Source organism: Falco rusticolus, chromosome 3 (assembly GCF_015220075.1).
Source record: "Falco rusticolus isolate bFalRus1 chromosome 3, bFalRus1.pri, whole genome shotgun sequence".
Classification (NCBI taxonomy): Eukaryota; Metazoa; Chordata; class Aves; order Falconiformes; family Falconidae; genus Falco; species Falco rusticolus.
In genome coordinates this window covers 39,280,156-39,301,845 of record NC_051189.1, presented here as the reverse complement: position 1 = coordinate 39,301,845, position 21,690 = coordinate 39,280,156, and positions in this window count along the sequence as shown.

The following is a 21,690-nucleotide window of genomic DNA, read 5'->3' as shown; positions in this document are numbered from 1 at the left end:
CCTCGAGGGCTGGGGTGACCTCAGGCACCCTTCTGCCGCGAGGCGCTTTGATGGCGATGCAAAGCCGGCTCTTCGTGAGCCTGCTGGCACAGTGTAGAGAAAAGGCGGATGTATGAGGTTGAGGAGGGAGGGGAGGAAGCTGCAGAGAATGTTTTCATCTCCTTTTAATGAGGCTTTGCAGGAACAATTATGAATAAGAACAGTTAATAAAACCACGGTACACAGCATGGGTTTTCAGCAGAGTGGGGAAACTGTAGGGTACTGAAATATTTCTGCTGTGTTTCTATAACAAATTGGCATTAAACATGCGGATACAGAGAGAAAACTTTTATGAAGCCATAATAGGAAACCCACCTCCAATTAAAGTCTCAGCGTGATGGACATAGAGTCCTTGAACAAAAAGGGGAAACATGGTTCAAACGCTTTGCCCGTTGTGAAGCAGAGCGGCAGGGTGAGGAAAGGTGAGTGGGTATGGCAGGTTACTGCCAGGCCAGACCTGGTGGCCAGGTGGAAAATGGCAGCTGGGGTGGCTGGCACTGCTCAGGGCTTGGCGACAACTGGGAGAAGCCTGTGAGAAGGGGCATCAGAGGAGTGGTAGAGCTGACACCCGGTGTCCTCGTGCTGCTTCCTCGTTCCGCAAGGGGACTTGTGTTGCTGCCACTTTGCACTTGCTACTGCTATTTCTGTTCAAGAATGCAAGCACCTGTGAATGAAGCAGTCTGCAAGTTTGGGCCATGCTGAAATGCTTCTTAAATGGAGGAGTTTAAATTTAGTCATCCAAATGTATTTAATTAAATGCAAATAAGAAGCTGATATAAATTAAATCTGCAGCCAAAATGGTGGCTGTTAGGAAAATTTTATATGAAATAATATATTAACTCTCCAATAAATTAAACCTTCATATTTTCATATCCTTAATTCCTTCAAAATATAGTGTAGTTTTTAAAAAAGTTTTCTTGCAAATGTTGGTAAAATCAGTGGAAGAGGGAGGCACTCGATGTTTTTGGAAATAGATCTGTATGGATGCAACAATAAGTTCAGTGAATACTGATGATTTATGTCCTTTGTTGCTTTCCTGACTACCTTTGGTGTTCAGAAGTCTCTGTTGTTTTGCTTGAAGCAAGCAACCCCACGGGCCTTCATTGCTGCAGGAGAAGCTGAATTGATTTGGAAAGCCTGAAATGATAGAATAATGTAATAGTAATATGTGGTCAGGGAATAACTAGTCTAGGAGATAAATGGAATAAACTGTTGAATGATTTGCACGTGGAAGAAGATTACTTCTTTAGACATCTTAGATAATTAATCATCTACAGTTACTGGGCAGGGCTAGCTAATGCTTGGCTTTGTTTTAAATTAGTTTACTAAATTAGTGACTGTATTGTTTGAAAGCATGACTTTATAAATGGCTGGAAAAAAGGTTGTTGATTAAAGGATTTGGGCTAGAGAAAGGTATGTAACTGATTAGTTCAGTGTTTAAAACAGGAATAGTGACACCTATTTTATATAAGCGTCTTTGAAATCTTTCTTTGGTAAATGAATGCAGAGAGAAGCAGTGCTTTTCAGAAATGTGTACCTGAAATTGTCAGTGGAAAAGTTAGTATCTTAGGCAAAAAGAAAAAAAAAAGAGAGAGAACCTAAAACTTAGAGCTTCAGATAAAGTGATGATCTGGCAATCCTGCTATGATACTACTGTCATGGCAGACCCATCACCTCTGTGATGAATCACTAGTTTCCTGTATTTCCTTGCAAGAAGATTTTTGCCACTTATTTTTCAGTCACATATACTGATTTTTTGCGATTTTTTTTAAAGATATATAATTCAGTATTTTGGTAAAGGAGTACTTACCAGTTATTTATCAAAAGTGTTTTGGTAAACCGTACACATTGCAAATGTTAAAAATAAAAGTAATTCAAGTTGATCAAATTATAGAATTATTGTCACCATACTGTAAATGTCACTGTGACAGAATAACAAATTTTGAAATACTGAGCCATAGACATCTGTTAGTTTCTGAACTGTTACCATTATTCTACTGCAGTGAATATGATTCTCATTTTTCTGTACCATTTTTAGGTTGTTTTTGTGCCATATGGCTGTCTTTTGATATTTGGGAAAAACTTAGAATAGAGTCACTTTGATGCACAAAACCTGAATTTGAATGAATTCTTTGTTCTCCCTTTAGTCCTCATTTGCATGAAGCATGGTCCATGCATGCAGAGGGAGGACAGAAGCTGGGCAGTGCTTTTGTTTGTTCTATAAAAGACACTGGCTTCTGTTACCATTGTGAAATTATTAAAGATCTCCCTCCACATTTCATTTGTTTGCAAACTGTCAATGCTGTTGCCTTCCGACATGATAGAGACTACATTTTAGTGCCAGGTCACTGTCCCTCCTGTTCCTTCAACACAGGACAGAAAAGAAATTCCACAAAACAATCTCTGTCACCCTGGCAGTAAGCGCAAGCAGGGCTTTTTTTGAGCTGTACCGCTAAAAGAAGTGCTCCTCCTGCTATTGGCATTTCCAGCTCCTAGCAGCTCACCAGTGCTGGTTTAAATAACGTCGGTTCTCCTGGTGCTATGAGGTGATGTGTACAAAAAGCTCCTTCTTTCCTGACTAATAAAAAAATGCTATAAAAGATGTTCCAAGCCAGATCCTGGCTGGTATTAGTCAACACATTATAAGCTGAGCACTTCCTTCTTGTCCTCAGCAATTAGTTCTACTTACGGAAATGTCCCACCACAAATGCAAAACAGTTGGCTCATTCTCACCTCTGCCATGAGAGAATCAGCAGAGGTTGTGTGTGGAGTGAAGGAGAGAAGGACACCCCTGAGGTGTCCTCTGCACACCTGCTCATCCAGGTGTCAGCCCATGTGAACGAGGAGCATGAAATTCTGTGGTGTCACAGGGATCCCCACTGGTCATCCAGCTCTGGCAAGGAGGTCAAGCCAACAGCTTGGTGGACACATGTGCTGGGCGCTGGTCCTGCCAGGGTTGGAGGGCAGGGGTAGGACTGATGCACACAGCAGTGCCCAAACCCAGCTCTGGCCTCTTGTTACCAGGTCTCAGCTTTTCTCCCCTACTCTGTGCTTGTGGTGTGTGGTGCACAGGTCTGGCTTACAGTTGGACTGCTGTGATCAGTGGTACATGAGCCATGTCATCTAATAACAGCTAAATTATAGAGTTTACTTTAGAAAATAGCGGTAATGTTCAGGAATGACTGAAAAGACAATTTTTTTTTTGTTCTAAAGACTCAGTGTAACTCTGGCTAAATCTAGTTTGTTTTTCTCGAATTTACAGTGTTAAATTCTCAGGAGGATATTTTCTCCTATAGCTTAAGCTTAAGTAGAGAGCACTGGCTTATTTTTTCACACAGAAACGTGCTTGTTAGAATGCTAATTTAATACACTCAGTTCATCAATGATTTCCGGTTCTCTGATTCATATGATGGAATCAAAATCTGCTGGAGTAAGTGAACTGCAAAGCGTAGCCGCCTTCCTACAACATGTATCTCCAGGCATTAGAAATGTACTGATACTGAAACAAAGGTAAGTGTAAGCCCCCATTGTGAATGGGGAAGAAGCTAAGCATGTTTTTGCTCAGCTGACAAGGTTGGGAAGTCAAGAGACAACTTAATTGAACAATTGGTTCATCGACTGGATGAAGTCTTAAATTACACGAATGACAAAACTATCAATTATTTTTTAAAAAATACACGGTATTTCTTGCAGCAGACACAGCATGTAGTAATTAGGGGTTGGGTTTTCTAGCTTTCACAGCTCAAGTGAAGGACTAGACTCCAATTCCAATTGACACGGCGTAAATTAATTGTACTTTCTCACAATGTAGCTTTAGAAATCGTTTGCATCTTACGTGTCACTTTATATTTTTCAAAGGTTATAAAGAACAGTTTCAAAAGAATAGCTGCCTTACACCAGACAAAAAATATTTAAGCCTTTCCCTCCGATCTCCCTTTCCTCCTTGCAGTTATTTTTCTTCTTTGCTTGGTTTTCTCTGTGGCTGATAGGCAGGTTGCTGCTGAACAGGCCAGGTGAGTCCCCAGCAGAGCTAGCAGGCAACAGTTGAATCCCAGCAACGGGTTGTTACAAGAGTGATGCCTTCTGGGTTCCTGTGTGCTGTCCTAAAAAACAAGGCTGCCAAACCTTGCAGAGAAAACCAGGAAATGAAGGGCTGGGAAAGTACTGAGGGGCAGACTGGAAGTGTGATGTCTGCTCTCGGGTCTGCTACCGACTCTCTGATCTTCCGCAAGTTACTGCAAAGCTCCATCACTCCCATGTTTTCCTTGTCCCTAGTGCTTTCGATAGTTCAAGCAGCATAACCCCAGAGCAGAGTCTTAAACAAAATGAGAAATTTTCTTCCAATCCACAGGTTTCTGAAATGAGAAGACCAAAGTAAAGCAGTATTGTGTTCGTCCTTTGAAATGTGATTAGAAATCGGATTTTGTTCACATATTGACTCTGAAATCTCCAGATTAAATATCAATTTATTTCAATGTTTTGGGAAATTGAAATACAGGAAAAAAGGTCTCTTTTTGGAATAAAGAGGTAAGGGCTTTTAGAATTTGATGTGAATCATAATCTTTCTCAAGAAAGACTACAGTCCTCTTTAAAAGAAAACAGAAACGGACACATATAAACATTTGAGCCCCATCGTGAAATCACTTTGATTTTTGCTGGTCTTGCTGATATCTGTGAGAGTTCTACTTCAGCCTTTAGAACAATAAGAGAGTGGGATTAAGAAATAAATACAGTATTTGGCATTTTAATTATGGGTATGAAGTTGTGAGAGAAGAACATAATGCATTAAGAGGTGAAAGCTGAATTCAGGGTGTACTCGTTTACGTGAAAGTTGCACTGAGCTGACAGCAAAGTATGAACTGAGGCACTGTTTCCACATATTTTTTTTTTTAAGAAAAATCTTAAGTGTTCTTTTTAGCTGATTAAATTTGTTTCCTTTCAGAGGTACAGCCTGTGAGCTAAAAGTCTGTATTTACATTATAGAAATGCCATCCCTAGACATTCAAAATGCATGAATCAGAGCGTTAAAATAATGATGTTTCAAAATACACTAAAATCCTGGACTTTTTTGCTTGCTGGATTTTGAGCTTGAAAATGCCATGTTTTCTGTCTTGTCTTTGTAACCACAAGAGACAAAGAACGTTTTTTAATGCAATTGAGCAGCTTCAGGATTTGGAATCTCACTGTCTAGTGTCTAGTCCTAGCAGATATGAATGAAATAGCTGTGAATATGAAACATCTCAAGACTTGCAATAGGAAAATGCAAGCTGACAGCTGGATGGCTGATGTATAGGTAGTGTAAAAAGAAGATTGGAGAGCCTTATGCTCAGGGCTGTGCCTGTGGAGTTAACATGGAGTTTGATGTCTGGACTTCTCCAGCCACGTCCAGGCAAGACAAAGGGTACCAAGCTCCCAAAGACATGATGTTGTGTGCTCCATTAGTGGCCATGACCCCAGCACATTGCCTAGCCATTCTCCTACAAGCTTCTCCTAAAAGTTCATATTTAACTCCAGAAAATTTTGCCTACAATAGTAATCAAGGATGAGGATTTGTATCCTAAATACTGGGCTTTTTTCAGCATCTGCAGTCAGGATAAACCCATAGTTTACATTTTGCTGTGGATGGACACTTCCAGAGGCATCAACTATTTTTAACCACAAACTTATGGGAGAGACACAACCAGAGAGTGTTTCACCCCATCCTGAGAAAGGTGTTCTGAATTACTCAAGTGACCATGGCAAGACCACTGACCCCTCACTTGGCTGTGGCTGCTTGGCCATGGTGCTGCAGACAGGTGACTAGGCCTCTAGAGGGGAGGAACTGCTTCCCCACCTCAATTCTCCTACTTTTCCCTGAGCCTAAACTAAAGCTGGTCCTGTTCTTCTCTAGCTTTTGGTGTTCAAAGATGACCGCATAATGCTATCACTGGGAGATTGCGGCTTTTGGAAGTAGCTTGAGAAAAAGCTCCCGTTTCTGCTGAATTGTTCCTATTAGTTTCCAGAAAGTCAGTGATAAACACACTTTCGTAGAAACCTGGCAATGTGCACCCAGAAAACAATCTGACATTGATTTACTTTGCCAAACAATGCACTCCCTCTATTCTTGTTTTGCTTGGCGGGCATTATCTTTGGGTTGTTTCAAGAGAGTTTTGAAAATCCCATTATATGTTCCTGCCACACCCCACATATCAGACCATGATCACATCCCAGAGCACTGAAGTGACCTGCAAGTCTGATCACAGTACTATAAAGTGAGAATATGCTTATATGCTGACCCACTCAGATTGTTAATTTTGATCAGCAGTGCAACTTTCAAAGAGGCTATGGAAAGGTCTGTGGTAAAATGGCTGCGTTAACACTCATGTGCTCGGGGTGCATCTGTGCTTTTGCTAGGATGCCTGCCTAGTAGATGTGGTTTTGGTAGAAGGTATAAACAGAGGCAAATTTCTATTTTTTATTTGTGAAGAATACTAAAAATATATAGTTTTGAGGACGCGCTGTATCTTACTATATAAACTGTACTACCAAAGACAGGCCTAGAAAAAGGTTCAGTGTAATTACTTGGCATAAATCTGCCAAAGTGGCTAGTTTGCTGATGCCAGTTAGCAACGCTGATGTTGACTTCATTCCCCTGGTGCTATTTTGAACGTGAAAGCACCAGCCTGGCAGTGCCAGGATTTTGATTCCTCTTGGTTCGGTGATCAGCTGCTTGTGCCCCTAGCTGTGCTGCTGAACAAGAACCACACGTTCTTGTCTAGGTCAGTTGTAAACAGTAACAATGTGCCATGCTTTGTAGGAAGACCATGCTTATGATTTGGGTGTACAAAAAGACTTTACACTGGGCGTGCAGCACTGCCTAGTTATGAGATTTATTCAGACTTCTGCCTTTATTTGTCTATTTTATCACTTAAACACACCCACTTCTGGAAAGAAATGCATCAACAGATTGAAAGCTCGCAGCATCCTACGTAACAGTCTCTGTCAGAAAGTACCAAATATCACATTAAGTTGAAACTGCTGCAGGAATATCACTAATGTTACATACAGAAAAATTTCGGCTAACGTGTTTACCTTCCATGTTGGGAGAAGCGTCATGAGATTTATATCGATGACAACTGTCAGACTTCAGCTAGGTGTGATTGAGATTTATCTTCAGCATCTGTTCTTTCTTCCTATGCAGTATTTTCATTTAAAATAAGACATGAAATTTAAAATAAGATCTGAAATACTTTATTAAGCAGCTCACTTTTTGCGTTATATAGAAAGAAAATGTTATGAAGTTGAACCCCTTAGGGGAAAGCAAATTTCTCAAAGGGCAAGTCCAGAATAAATCTGGATCAATGTTTTGTCAAATTTCTTTATCAGGGCCTCTGTCACAAGGTACAGAAGAGATAACATGTGACTCTTCAACGAGAACCTCCTGTTCACTGTACCATGCAACCTGCTGGAAAACCGTTTTCCTCAGATAGGCCTTTTTTTTTACCTGTCTTTAGCACAGACCTGCTTAGGAGAATGTATCTAAACCATCTTTCATCTTGGACTGATCATGGATTTTCTGAAACTTACTCTGCTTGAGTGTTCACTCCAGTGAATTTGAAGTAATCTCATCTGAAACATGAATATTCATGCATTTAGACATTACAAACAGGTTTTTTTCCACACAGGAATTTCTGAGCACACTGCTTAATGAGGTAGGGGAATTTGCCTCCCTAGAGAGGTTTGGGACCAGGCTGAGCAGACACCCTGAGAGCAGCATAGGTGCTGCTGGTGCGCGGTAGCTGTGAGAAAGGGCCATGAACCTCTTGAGCTTACCCCTGTAGGTCGTTTGCAAACTGGATTTCTGTGAGGCACCCTGATGGCATCACTTTGATGAGATAAACGACAGTAACTTTCGGCTGAACCCATCCTGGGTTCCTGGCAGAAATCTCCATGTCTGTAAGTGGGAGCTGAGGGTAAAGGCGCCTGTGCTGGCTGGAAGTCCAATTATCTTCCATCCTAGACTGATTTGCAGGAGAGTTCAAACTCCAAAACTCATAATTCTTTGTGACAATACCATCTGCCATGAGTGACCCATATAATCAGGAAGAGTTTATCTAGTACCGGATTATTTCTGTAGTTAGAATTAAAATTTGCTATTTTATTCATATAGTAGTACTTTTATTTACTGCAAGTCCATACACACCTTCTTAAATAATTAATGTATAGAGAGATTGTAATTTTTGAGCTGACATTGAAGAACCTGCTAAATCATGTTCAGATTGATTATCTGACTCTCTTTTAGGAGGAAGTCAAATAGGTATTAACTTGAATGTAATTGTATGTTTGATGAAATGGCCACTGTAAAAATTATATGCATTTTTATATTCTTCTGGTCTTAGGTTGCAGATTATTGTCAATACAGTCAACAGGAAAGTTTATTAAGTCTTGAAGGAACTGAAAATTTACATGGCTGTTACAGAGTGATTCTTTGCAAATTTTGCTTTCATGGGAGAACTTGATAAATATTCTTTTTAAAATGGGCTGATATCCTTTCTCTCTTCTGCTAGCAGTATGAGCTGAGATAACCTTCTTCTTTCCTGCTGAATACATATGTGACATGGTTTATGCATATTTAATTTTAAATTGTGCTGATATGTTGGAAACATGTAACACAGAGACACCAGAAAATTGCTTGTACTTTAAACACTTTTGTAGTCATGGGCAGGACTACTCAGACCTGCATTTAAAAATCCATAATGTAGAATATATAATTTGGTCTTAGAATGATAAACTTGGTCCTTGTTTTTTTGCATGATAAACTTAGTCCAAGTACTTACAGTATCTTATGGGCTCAAAAGCTTTTATTGTTAATTTGCAAGTAAGCCTTTTCAGATCCCTTAGGATTCTCTTTTCGCAGCTAGATGGAGACTTGTTATGAAAAGAAGAGACCGTGTCCAATCACATCAGCCAGATCAGCTGATGATCCAATTTCTCATCTCAGTAATGGAGATGCAACTTCTCTGAAGTCCTTAATAGCCTTGAGATGAAAAATTGGCTTAACAGAGCTGTCTGTAATTTGTTTTCCTGAACAGTGCTGCGCTATGCTGGACTCTCAGGATGGCTTGAAGTTAACAAGCAGTATCAATAAAATAATGATAATTGTAATAGTGATTTAAATTCACTAATTATTCTCATTACTAGATAAATATTTTGCTGAATATATGTAAACCAGAATGTAATCAGACAATGCCAATTATTTTTTTCCTTTCTACTATATCTGTATTGATGCTAATGTAACTCTGAGCAACGATGACTCTGAACAAGCAGAAACAACGGTCAGAACACAGAGGCAGTGAAAATACAACTCTGGTATGGATATGCTGTCATCATGTAGGGACTCAGTTGGAAGATACTTTTCATGTTCCCACCATGCCTGCACAAGAACGGAATTCAATTCAAACAGGTCCTCAAATGGAACAAGAGTGTGTTTCTGAGCTGGATGCTCACTGCATAGCACCTCATGAGTGCATCAGGGAAACTGTGGACAGGCCACCTGCTGGGGACAGGCAGGGTGTTTTGGATATGCTACGTACATCTTTCCAGACAGATAAATCTTACAGCAAAAGTCTCCTACTTACTCCATTATTTCTAAGATGGGAAGTTGTGCCTCAACTCAATGGGACCCCTGAGTGCAGAAATTTCGGGACACCAAAGAGCTCAGATGCTAATTGCAATCTGTCGTCTTTCCGGTAGAAGAGCTTCTTGGGTTTGGAAACAATGGTGCCCGTTTGCTTAGCTCACCAGCTTTGTACACTCCCCTCTCACTGTCTCACAGCTCCATCTGTTTCCCTGATTTCCTGCTTGCGTGCTTTGCTGGGCTGACCATTAGACCTGCCCCAACCATCCCCACTGGGGAGAGGTCCTTCAGATGTATTTTCTCCAGCCTGGCCTCGCTTTGCAGTAGTGCAGTTTTTGGAGCCATTTCCTGACAGCTTCCCATCCTTCTTGCTCTTGAGAGGTTTCTAAAGGCAGGGTGGACTGACATCTGCTAACAAAAACTTTTTTTTTCCTCTTTTTTTTCTTTCGTTTCTCATTTGGGAAGGAATAAAATAAAATTACACTGGAAAGAAAAAAATGCATCTCCAAATAGATGCTAAATGCTGACAACAAAGAAGTAAATATTATTTACTTGTGAGCTTTACAAGTGAAGTATATGTTGTACAAAATAAAATTATGAAGTCAGTCAAATCTAGTCCCATCCCAGAGAAGTTGCCTCTGCTACCGCTCTGCATATCTGGCTGCTAAGCTGGGCCTCCAGTAAGGATAAATTTGTCAGTACAGCCTCCCCATTGTCATATATAAAAACCCCAGCACTTTGCACCTGACAACCCATGCTGTGTCTGCACTTTGATACTTTAGCAAGCAGCTGGATTTTGTTGCCAGTTTTTAATTATTATTTTTTTAATTGTGGTGCTAGGTGTGAGTGTGTAGTCTGTCATATTTCACAGGGAACTGGACCTTTTTATATCAAGTGACACATTTGCTATACAATCATTTGTTTGCATATGCATTCATCTTGTGCAAATAAAATGGAAGTGACTACAATCAGAAAACATCAAAGGGAGTTAAAGTACAAAACAATGTGAATTTCTATCTTTTTAGTATTCATCTTTCTCTTTTTAAAATTTATTTTAGGGCACAAGGGGAAAAATGTATTGTTGTTTAGCTGGTTAGTAACAGCTAGTGATACTTTAGTTTTCTGATCAGTACTAATATAGCAGATAGTCATTGTAATAACATTCATCAAGATAAATTCATGAAATGTTCCCATCTTATATGCTTTAGCTGGAATTTCATTGTAATTTAGCACAACTGACACATTCAGTTGAGCCAAAGTACTGTTAATACCTGAATTAACATAATTCTCTTTATGCCTGAGCTCTGGGATATTATTTGCACTGGTCGCTTTAAAGTTGCATGATCCTGGACTAAATATCCAAAAATGTTGAAGAACTTCAAAGGATCATAATGTTCGAGTAATCCAGCAAGTATTAGCAGTCTCTCCTCCCTAAAAAGAGAATCATTATGTCACTAATTAATTTGCCATAGTAAATAATCCGCTGACATTTACAATGAGCATCCCTATTGGAGGTTGGAATAAATATTAAGTTGCACATAAAACTATAAATAGTAAGAATTTCAATGCCAGACAGTTTCAAAATACTATGGAAAACAGATGAGTGCTAGCTGTGTGAAATAAATTTGTAGGTCTCAGCAACACGAGCACGTGAAGAGCGCAGCTATCTGTGAGAGTAAACATGGAGCAGACATGCCCAGCACCCTCCTGCCGTGAGGGCATTGGCCAGCATATCCTACATCTGACTAAAGTCAGGTGTCTGAGGTTGGTTTTTAACAGCTTTAGCTTGTCTTAGCTGGAGGGAGTCTCAGTGTGAAGTCTGCATTTCAAGGCTGAAGCACAGTGTGTGTGGGATGGCGTCTCCCCCCACTCCCATGGACAGTACGGACAGCCCCTCGTAGGATGGAGACAGAGATGCGTAGCTGCGTTGTACAAGACCTTTTCAGCAGGCGTGTTGTGCAATTTTGGTTGCTGTCACACCTGTTAATCTCAGCTAGGCTGTGACGTGGCTCGCCGGAGCTGCCCATCGTGGCCCCCTCCCTCATGGAGGCTGTGAACCCGTCCACCAGTTCCATTGCACAGGTGGGCTTGTCCCATTAGTGTGCCCTGGGTGCTGGCAGCGCGTCCGAGGTCAGCTGCAGGAAAGGTGCCAGGGCCCACAAAGTGATTTAAAGTGCCGGGTATCAAAGCTGCAAGCAGAGAGAGAGTGCTGCTGGCTGTGGGGGGAAGCCAGGCAGAACCCAGCGCTTTGAGGTGTTGCAGCAGCATCGCGCCTCAGCCGCAGGTTACTGCAGGCCCTGCCTAGGTCTCACCAGCCTGTGCTCATGTGCCTGCTGACTTGTGTGGCTTGCGCTTCCAAAACGCAGGCATGCAAGTCCCAACTTTCTGGAGCCCCGAGGACGAGCACCGTTCCCTGTGTCACACAAGAAACCCCCTGGTTGCTCTTTCACCTCATTGTAATGTGCAATGACACCTCCCCCTCCAGCTGCCACCATAAAACTATTTTTGTTTCTGGCAGGAGGGGGGGACTAGGCAGGCCCAAGGCTTGACTTCCACAAACCAGTTCCTGAGCAGCACGTGGACCTGGCTGATGATTTGCAACAGGGCATCCACCTTGGCCAAATCTCAGCTTCTCATCCTTTCCTTCACAAAAAAAATGAGGTTTTTTGTGAACTTTGTCACATATTCTTTCCTTACGGTTTGTAATTATTCATATGTATTAGTGCTGCCTATATACAGATGTAAAGATAATTGAGAGAGAGCATTATTGTACTTATTTCTTTCACAGACTTTTGATGAACACCTCTTCTTGGAAGACCAGCCAAAGAGCAAGATCAGGACGTGTAACTGGACTCTGGTCTCGCAGAGGTTTGAAGATATCTGTGACACGTGATATCCTGTGGCTCAGAATGGTTTAATTGACCTAAAATGGTTTAATTGGCACAGAATTATGTCAATTCACAGCTAAACAGGGGAAAGACAGGAGTCAGAGGATGCATTTAACGTGATGTAACTGGAGGAGGCTTTGGAGGCACAGGGAGCTAGGCAAGCTGTGTAGTGAGCAGCATGTGTGAAGGGCGTGTTTCTGCTGAGAAAGGAAAGCTAGTGCAGAGTGTGACATTAGAATAAGTCAGATCCCTGGGAAATGTAACTCAGGTCACAAATGAGAATGCTGTATCACAACAGCAAAGGGATAGAGAATAGTCTTGAACATACCGGTGTTTAATACAACCCGATCAGCAGTGATAATAAGAAGGAAAAACAGGGATACTGTACAAGCAAGGGAGCTGAGGATGGATGGGAAGACTTGGAGGTATGGAACATCATATGAATATCAAACTTAAGCAATAAGACAATTCGACACACACAACAAGCCAAAGAGTAAGACAGAAATGTACACAGTTATTTAAAGTCAATTATTCCTCTACTCTTTCACTTAATAGAAAAGCAAGCAGACACATCTGATGCCTAAGGTACTGATAGTTTTAAACACAATTAGATGTTAGAGAGCATCAAAGTCTATACGATGGCTTATAAATTAGACCCACATCCATCAATGCATTTAAACCTCATAAGCACACCTGTAGCTATATTCTGGTTTGATATTTGGGTTTGTTATCCTAGTTTCTTTGATTAGTTGCTACTCTTGAGCATTTTTGTCCATTGGTAGTGTTGTGCAGGTGAAGGGGAAGTGGCCATTGCAAGATAGTGATTTGAGGACTGAGATCTATTGACTTTATATTCTGCTCATGAATCAGTGTCATTTCTGACACATAAATTCTGAGACATTAGGCAACTCCACTCCTTTGAGTAGGTGTGTGAAGCCAGTCATTAGATTTGGATGGGCAAATGGCTGGAGTGCTCACCACATCATGGGCTGTGGGGAAAGAGGACTGACTCTTGCTGGGAGGATTAGCCTGAGCTCTCTGGCACACAGATAGGTAGGTAGGGGACACATGGGACTTGGGGTCACCCAAACTCCCACTACAGCAAGGTTGTGATCAGTGAGAATATTCACAGGCTTACTCAGCTGGTAAGAGGGATCATAACTCTCCTGCCATTAAACATAAATAACTGATCACAAGATTAGGAAGAAATTTTTACTTTCTTGCTTCAGGGTTTTGTTTGCTACCTCTGGTACGGGGCCCTGCAATAACATTCCCTGCTTGCTTTTGTAGCTATTTCATATAAGGTTTAATTGGTGAACACACTCATTTTGTCGGATTGCTCTTTCTTTAAAAGGTATGTTGCAAGTTTTGAGTGGAAGTGGTACATGGAGTGCCATTGGGTAGGACCATTTCCATAGGTGCTTTGTTATAATGCAGGATGATAAAGGATCCCAGGCAGAAGCAGTAGCCAGTGTAGTGTTAGAAAATCAGGATACTGCTTTGAAGTTTTGTGTGTGACTACACTGACATTAGCATCTATCCTGTTACTATGAAAAGGTGTAAAATCTACAAAGTGCCTACTCAAGAACTGAAATCTCAGCGGTATTACATATTTTTAAAGGACACGAACATGCAAAAGCTCACATCCCTCTTATTTCAGTGAATTATATGTCCCTTTGCAAATGCTATCCCAAATTTGTTAGCAGAAAGGCTTTAGTTTCTACTTCAAGGATGAGCATCCTAACATTTAACATGGCATCTGCCCAGAGTTGTGGATTCTGCAAAGCCCTACTTGAATTCTGCTGAATACTTAGGAGCAAATTTATTAAGGATTAGTTTTCCAAAGGTAGTGAAATAGCAAAATTGGAGAGATTTAATTTAATTTCATTGTTTAATCTTGATTGAGATCTAATTTAAGCAAACAAGCTGAAAATGTCCCATATACACCCCTTCCTCCCCAAAAGAGAGTATTCCTGCATTTGGATGAATGTTTGCATATTCATTTGTTATGGTAATGCTATGAATAAGTAGATGTTAATTACATCTTTAATGGAATTGGATTAATGTAATAAATGATCACCTATCTTTTTGTTAGATTTCAAGTAATTATTTATGTCCTCATCGTACTCTGATTTTGTTTACCTGGGTACAAAAGCATCAATTTCCTACTCTTCCTGGTGAAAACTGTAAATTTGTCCATGGGAGAAAGTAAGTCAATTAATGTGTTGGTCTACATGAACTTTTCAAGTGGATGGGTATTCATTTTGAAGTCATATGATCCTGACAAGAATAGTGTCTGTGAAGTCAAGGAGAAACAACGTCTAGCATCTCCGTGTCCTTAAACAAGCTGTACATTTCAGTAAATATCAGAGATTTATTGGTGAGCCAGAGGGAGATGAAGGAAAGGCTAAGGTTAAGACTACCATTTGTAACTTTCAAAGCACTAATAGGCAGGATCAAAATTTAGCCCTTTGAAGTCTCCCAGGTTGAATGGTGCGAATGTTTACTATCAACTGCTGCTTCTCTTTGGAGCTGTGTCAGCACAGCACATTTTGCACCCATGTCCTGAATGACATTTGTCTCTTAGTAGTTAAAAGGAAAATCAGTGTAGAGTGGAACCTCTTGCATATTCGGTAATAAAATGTTACATTTTGCATTGTTGATTCACCTTTATGTTAAAGACCAAAAGGCCAAATTGTGTGATTCTCTGAAGAATATGGAAAAACTCATGAAACTCTGGTGAGACAGGTAGACCTCAACAATAAGGAGGAAACAGGTAGCTTCCGTTTCTGGTCTGGCTTTTTTACTCATGTCATTCATCCCAAGTCACTAGTCAACATTCTTTCAAAACCAAGTAATTTTTCTGTGTAGAAAGCAAATTAGCTTGCAAGAGCTCCTATCCAGCTATAGAGTAGTTGTTTTTACTGCAATTGCGTTTTCTACAGTTTATAATAGGTATTGGTTGACCACCGTTACCACTGAATTAGAGTATTAACTTTCTATCTTATATGATTTGAGTAATGCAACAAAGGTAGGTAAAAAAGGGCTCTCTGACGTAGATGTGCCACAAACAGCACCTGTGGCTTCCAGGAACAAAGCCTCTTCTTCAGGAAAGACCCAGTGTCTTCTTTAAGGGATGCAGATTGCTAAAGATTGAAAGGTCGTTCTGGAGTGATGTGTGCCAGACTGCTGTATTAGATCTGATTTTATGCTTGACTTCGATTACTTCTGCCATGGTGAGTATTAAGGTTAGAAATATTGGAGTGGCACTGTAAAAAACCAAAAAGGAACTGTTAAGGGTGGAGGGGAGAAGGCCTTATCCCGTTCCTAGTTAAAGCAGGTCTCTAAACAGCAGTGGTAGCTCAGGTTTGCAAAATTCATTCATCTGTTTCATAAATTCTGGAAGTAACAGAGTTATATCAAACAGGTTCAAGGATTCCTGTTAAGAAAAGTGATTAATGCACTTTGTTAGGCACTGGGCAGTAAGTGAAATGCAGGAGGGTGCAATCATACAGCCGCTATAGACAACAGAATGCCACTTTTCACATTTTCTTACCTTTTCTCAGCTTTTCCTGGTGTCTCCACAGATGTACTCCAGATGCATTTCAGGTCTCCAGTACTGCTATTCGAGATAATACCCCATAGGCAATTCTACTCTAGTTAAATATGTTAATCAAATTAATGCACCGTTAATACATCTGTAACTATCCCCCTTGGACTATTTGCTGTGTTCTGGAACAGGCTTGTGTTTAGTCCCCTGATACAATGAGGAGGTCTAGAAGAATAGGAAATAATAACACAGCCTGCAAACTCATGTCATGCCAGCTATTTCATGCCAAATGTTGTTCTCAAGCACCTGGCAAGCACAATTCATTCATTTTCCAAATGTCAGTGGCCAGCCAGCTCCTCAGGACATTCCCTCCCAACACAGGGACACTCGATAGGTGCAATCGAGAGGCTTTTGGCTGCTGGCCTTGTTCCCGAGTCACGTGCACAAACTGTAAGGATGGAAGCGCCTCTTGTTTCTGGTTTTGTCTTGCAGATGGCAACTTTTTCTGCTACTCTTTCTGTTTATTTTACTCTGACATCAGTATTTCACGGTATTTCAACAGAGCTTCCATAGATGCATATTTGGAATACTGAAAATGCTCCACAGGTGCCTAGATGCAACAACTGGTTTCTGCTGTAATAAGCAAAATGTTCGTGGCATGCCGTAAGCACCTAGCTTTCAGGGGCCAGCACAGCTGTGGGAGTCGGGCACATGCCCAGAGCTGCTGCATGTGCCGTTATTCACCACCGCCCCTGCCAGGAATCGGTGCTCCAGACCCAGCCTTGGTGGGGGGAACGGAGGTGTCAGGAGGCCTCTGCCTGCCAGTGACTGAGCCTGGGGCACTGCTTCACCACCTCCTGCTTTCCAGCTGTAGGTCACATCACAAGTCCTTTACCCTATAACTTGTACTTACAGTTGGCTGGCAGCTGTAGCATCATCCGAATATTGAACTGAAAGAAACCTTGTCACTGCACAGAGGATGTCCTCAGCAGCCTGTCCAGCCAGCCTTCGAGATGCAGGTTTGGCTTCACTGGACATAATACGACTGTATACCAATAGTCCTTGAGGTTCTCTGACTCATAAATATAGCCTAAAACCGCTTGTCATTTCCATCCAAAACGAATTCAAATTATGTTTCTTCCTATGACTGAAAATACTTGTTCTTCAGTGTTTTGATTAGCTCTCGTTTTAGTGTAAAGAATGTGAGACAGGTGAACGCAGGGTCTTGAAATGTCAGCCAATTAGCTAGTAGTCATAAGGTGAATGGAAAATGTTCTCCCTTTTTTTTTTTGTTTATAAGATAGCATCTTACATATCCGAACACTTAGCAGTCTGTATCTCTGGCAGCTGAAGCCACACTTTGTATTTTTTGTGTCAATCACTACAGACTTCCAAATTAAACAATTACTAAAAAAACCTCTGATGCTTAAAAGAAAAAAAAAAAGTTTGTAAAAGTGGCCAGAAGCATTAATAATAAATAGACTTACAGCTAGCTATAAGCTCTATGCATCCAGTATTTTTACATACCTGGCAGCAGTGGACTATGGAAGTGCGCAGTCTCCTGGGTAAAGGATGAAGCTCACATGTCCACACTGAGACTCTGAAATGTCTTTGGTGCCTTCAGGCTGCTTGACTGAGAGAAATGGCCAGTTACTGGCAGGAAACAGTAAAACTGCTGTTTCTTGCTGTCTGAGAAGAAAGGACACTGGATAACATTTTGCATGTGTGTGTGTGTGTGTGTAAAAAAAAGCCACCAAACCACACCACCTCCCCTTTCACCTTCCATGAAGAAGTGGGTCTTGGCTGAAGCCCTAAATCCTCAAAGGTGTGTGTGTGCCTACATAGCCTTTTGGGGACCTGGCAGAAACTAATTAGCACTCAGGTAAATCCACATTGAGTGAAATCTGGAAGGAGTTGCTGGCTAAAAGCTGTCCTCGATCCTGTATTTGTTCACCTTTAGGGAAAAGCTCATCTTTCCTCTCTGCATGGTCAGAGAGGAAGTGCTGATGCTTTGGAGGACTGACATTTGCTTGGAAGGAGGGCTGTATTTATGATCGTGCTTTTTACCGATCAGGTTCTGTAGCCATTCACTCTGTTCATGTTAACGTTTGCACTAGTATGTAGTACGGAGTAATAGTCTGGATGCAATGAAACCCCTGTGCAGTAGACAGCTTTGTCAAGGATGAGGGGATGGCAGTACCGGATTACCAGCACATATGGCCGCTGGTGTCAATGGAGCACTACAGCTTACTCTCTGGTTAAGTCATCTCCCCCTGAGGAAGTTGCATGAAAATAACAGTTAACAAGGGTGATAAAGACTGTGGAGACAAAAGAGAGTGAAGAATCTGCTAGCAATATTTCTGTAGCAAGCAGCTGACTGAATGTAATTCCAACTGTTATGTAATTTCTTGCGTGACTCACAACAATACAGTCTATAGAGCATATGCAACATCTGGTACAGCAGCAAATCGGTGTAAATACCAGCAGTTTTCGTTGATCTTTAGTCTTAGACAGGTCCCAGTCTTAGAAGATGCTCACAGAGGAGTAAACCTGCAAATCTGCATTAATATTCTTTCAAATAAGGAGCTTGTATGATTATACAGTAGTTCAATTTTTTTCTTGTTTTATCACATCTTTATTACTAGCAGGGAAATCCTATCATATAAAGTATTTTTCTTAGAGCAATTTTACACAGTCAATAAAATGTACTTCTACCATGTCTGCATTATTGACTTCTTCCAGTGGAATTCAGGCCAGCCTGCTGCAACAGCAAGCTGTTGTTTTCTGCAGGTTTTGGACACAGATGTTTTCCTGAACATTTAATAAAAGGATGCCTCCTAATAACTTCAATTATTGCCACAATATAAACATTGTGTGAAAGTCCATTGAGTATCTTCAGCTGAAGGAGATGGGACACCTGTGCTGCCGTTGAAGACCTGTTGCTGCCTTGTTGTTGCTTCTTGGGTCTTCTTTGGGCTCCTAAGCTATCTTTGCTGCGCTTCAGCACGGTGTTCCTGCAGGACTGCCTGAGGCTTCCCAGCCCACTTCTTGCTTGTACTCCCTCCTGCACTTACACATCTTCCTCAGTTTAGCATTTGTGGGTTTTGGCCAATTATCCCTTCCACTCATGTGTGCCTTCTGCTAAAATCCTCACATTTTTCTTGACTCCCTGCTGCTCACGTTTTCTTCTTCCTACCATCTGTCTTCTCCTAACATCCTCCTACCTTATTTCTGCAGTACACTCTCCTTTAAGTTTCTATTCCCCATGTAATATATGTGTTCCTGTAAAGAAGGGCTCATTCCCAGTCCCCCAGCTCCTTCCCGTCACACCTCTGTCTAATGCCCAGGTTCCTTTATGGAATCAATTAGCATAGAATCACAGAAAATAGGCACTAAGGAACACCCAGCAATCTTTCCATCTGTAATACTGTCCAGAGTAAAAATATGAAATCCTACCATTTCTGTAGTAATCTAATCCAAAGACATTATTCTTACGATTAAATAATTTTCTTTATGCCTATGGATCTCAATTTTCATGCAATTTAAGTCCATCTGTTTTTGTCTTAATCCCTGTGGGCTCGGAAATCAGCTTTCTAGAGTAGCTGTTGGTGTACTTAGGATGGTTACTTCTTCTACAGTCTTCTACCTTCTTCATATTCCTGTCTAACAAATTTCACTTTCTTCTGTGTCTGATATCATCCATTTTCTTCATAATTTTCCTCTCCATAAACAGCCCTTTTCTCTCTAACATATATAGGTCCCCCATGGTTTCTCCTTTCCACTCACTTTCTTACCTTTCCGCATACTTTCTACTCTCTTCTGTTTTCGATTTCAACATGTCTATCCCGCCCTGTTCCTAAATACCTGTTTCCAATCCTTCTGACAATGTGTGTTCAGCTGTATGTATCATGGGTGCCTGTGGAGGCTTGTTGCAATCTACGCCAGGAATGTGTTGCCTTGGTATGGCAGGAATGCATGGAAGCCATCCGCTGTGATGTAAATGTCTTTCAATTACCTCCTCTTTGCAAAATGTCTTTTTTAGTCCCAGCCCCTGTGAAATGCTGCTGGTGCTCTTCTGCCTTCATCGTTTCCATGGTAGCCGATCCCATCCTTTCATGACTTTCTCATCAGTGGCCTAAACAAAATCTAGCACTGTTATAATTAAAATGGAAGATGGTTTTACAATATTTTTGAAAACTGGGTGGTAATACATGATAAAAGTACTTTGCAGCTAAAAATGGGTAAGTAATTAAGCACTATTATCTTAAATTATGATACATTCAGAGGTATTCTGTGGAACATGTCCTGAATATAGTAAAATTGCAATGTTAAATACAGTTAATGACACTGTTCCAGAAGTACAGAACGTAATGGTTTAATTAAGCCAGAGTTACTGCAGCCTGATTTTAACTAACTTCCCCCCTGCCCCTTCCTTGAAAGCACTCCCAGTCCAAGCATTCCAGTTGTGTGCCTTTGGAATCAGACCCAGATTTGGATTCTGACTGAAATCCCCAAATTAAAGCCTGTAGCTCCAATGGCTGATCTGAAATCCAGATCTAGAATGCTGTCAACCTTTCGCATATTTGTAGGCCAGATTCAACATTTTCATAGCCTGCAGTTTTCAGCTTAGTTTCTGATTTCCTCCTGCTTCTCCCCCTCCCCTCCCGCAAATGTCTTTGAATAGTAACTGTGAGGTGTTCAGGAGCTGGAAAATTTTTAAACTTAGCTCATTAAGTATAGCTTAAGAACTTTAAATATAGGCAGTCATTCTCAAACCTGTTGGTCAAGATCTGTCTTTTGTGGTCTCATAAAGTGTCTCTGCCAAGCTGCTATTCAGTGAACAACAATTTGGAAACTTGAGAAAGAGCCATCTCCTTTCTCACATTCATGTATTGATCCCAAAGGAATTCAGGCACTGTCATACAACGTACGACATACACATTGTTACAATGAATGATAACTGGAATTCTATTCTTTGACTATACTCTGTTTTCTTCCAATTTGGATAAATCAGCATAAAACCCCCCAGAGCTCAAAACCTATGGCTTAAAGCCTATACTTCACCTCTCTGTCATTTATTGCTCTTTAGTTAATTAACACTGAAAGCAGTTGTGAAATTAAAAAGTAGTCCTTGTCTAAATGTATGTGCCCCAATTTCCACAGAGCCATCTGATTAATCACTGTAAGACATGGAGGAAGACATGAAAGCTCAGGCAAGTGAGCAAAATGACATTTCCAACAGACAATATATTTTATTCTGTCTAACAATCCACATGTTTGTATATCAAGTCCAGAAATCATCATACCACACTGTCCCAGTAAATCACAACCCTCAGTAGGACTCCTTGGTCTTCTGAGTTGAGAATTAGTTTCACGTGTATGGCCAGTCTTTTTCACAGTCTTACTGGGGATATCTGTAGTGGAGTTCATAACCCAGTTGATACCATATTTTTTTCTCAATGGTGACAGCATTACGTTGGTTTCTATGAATTACTAAGAGCCATTAGAAATCTCTGTGTATAGTGTTTTCAGTAATTTTCTTCTCTTCACATACTGTGTTTAAATCACTGTCCTTACAGTGGAGACGGTGAGTATAG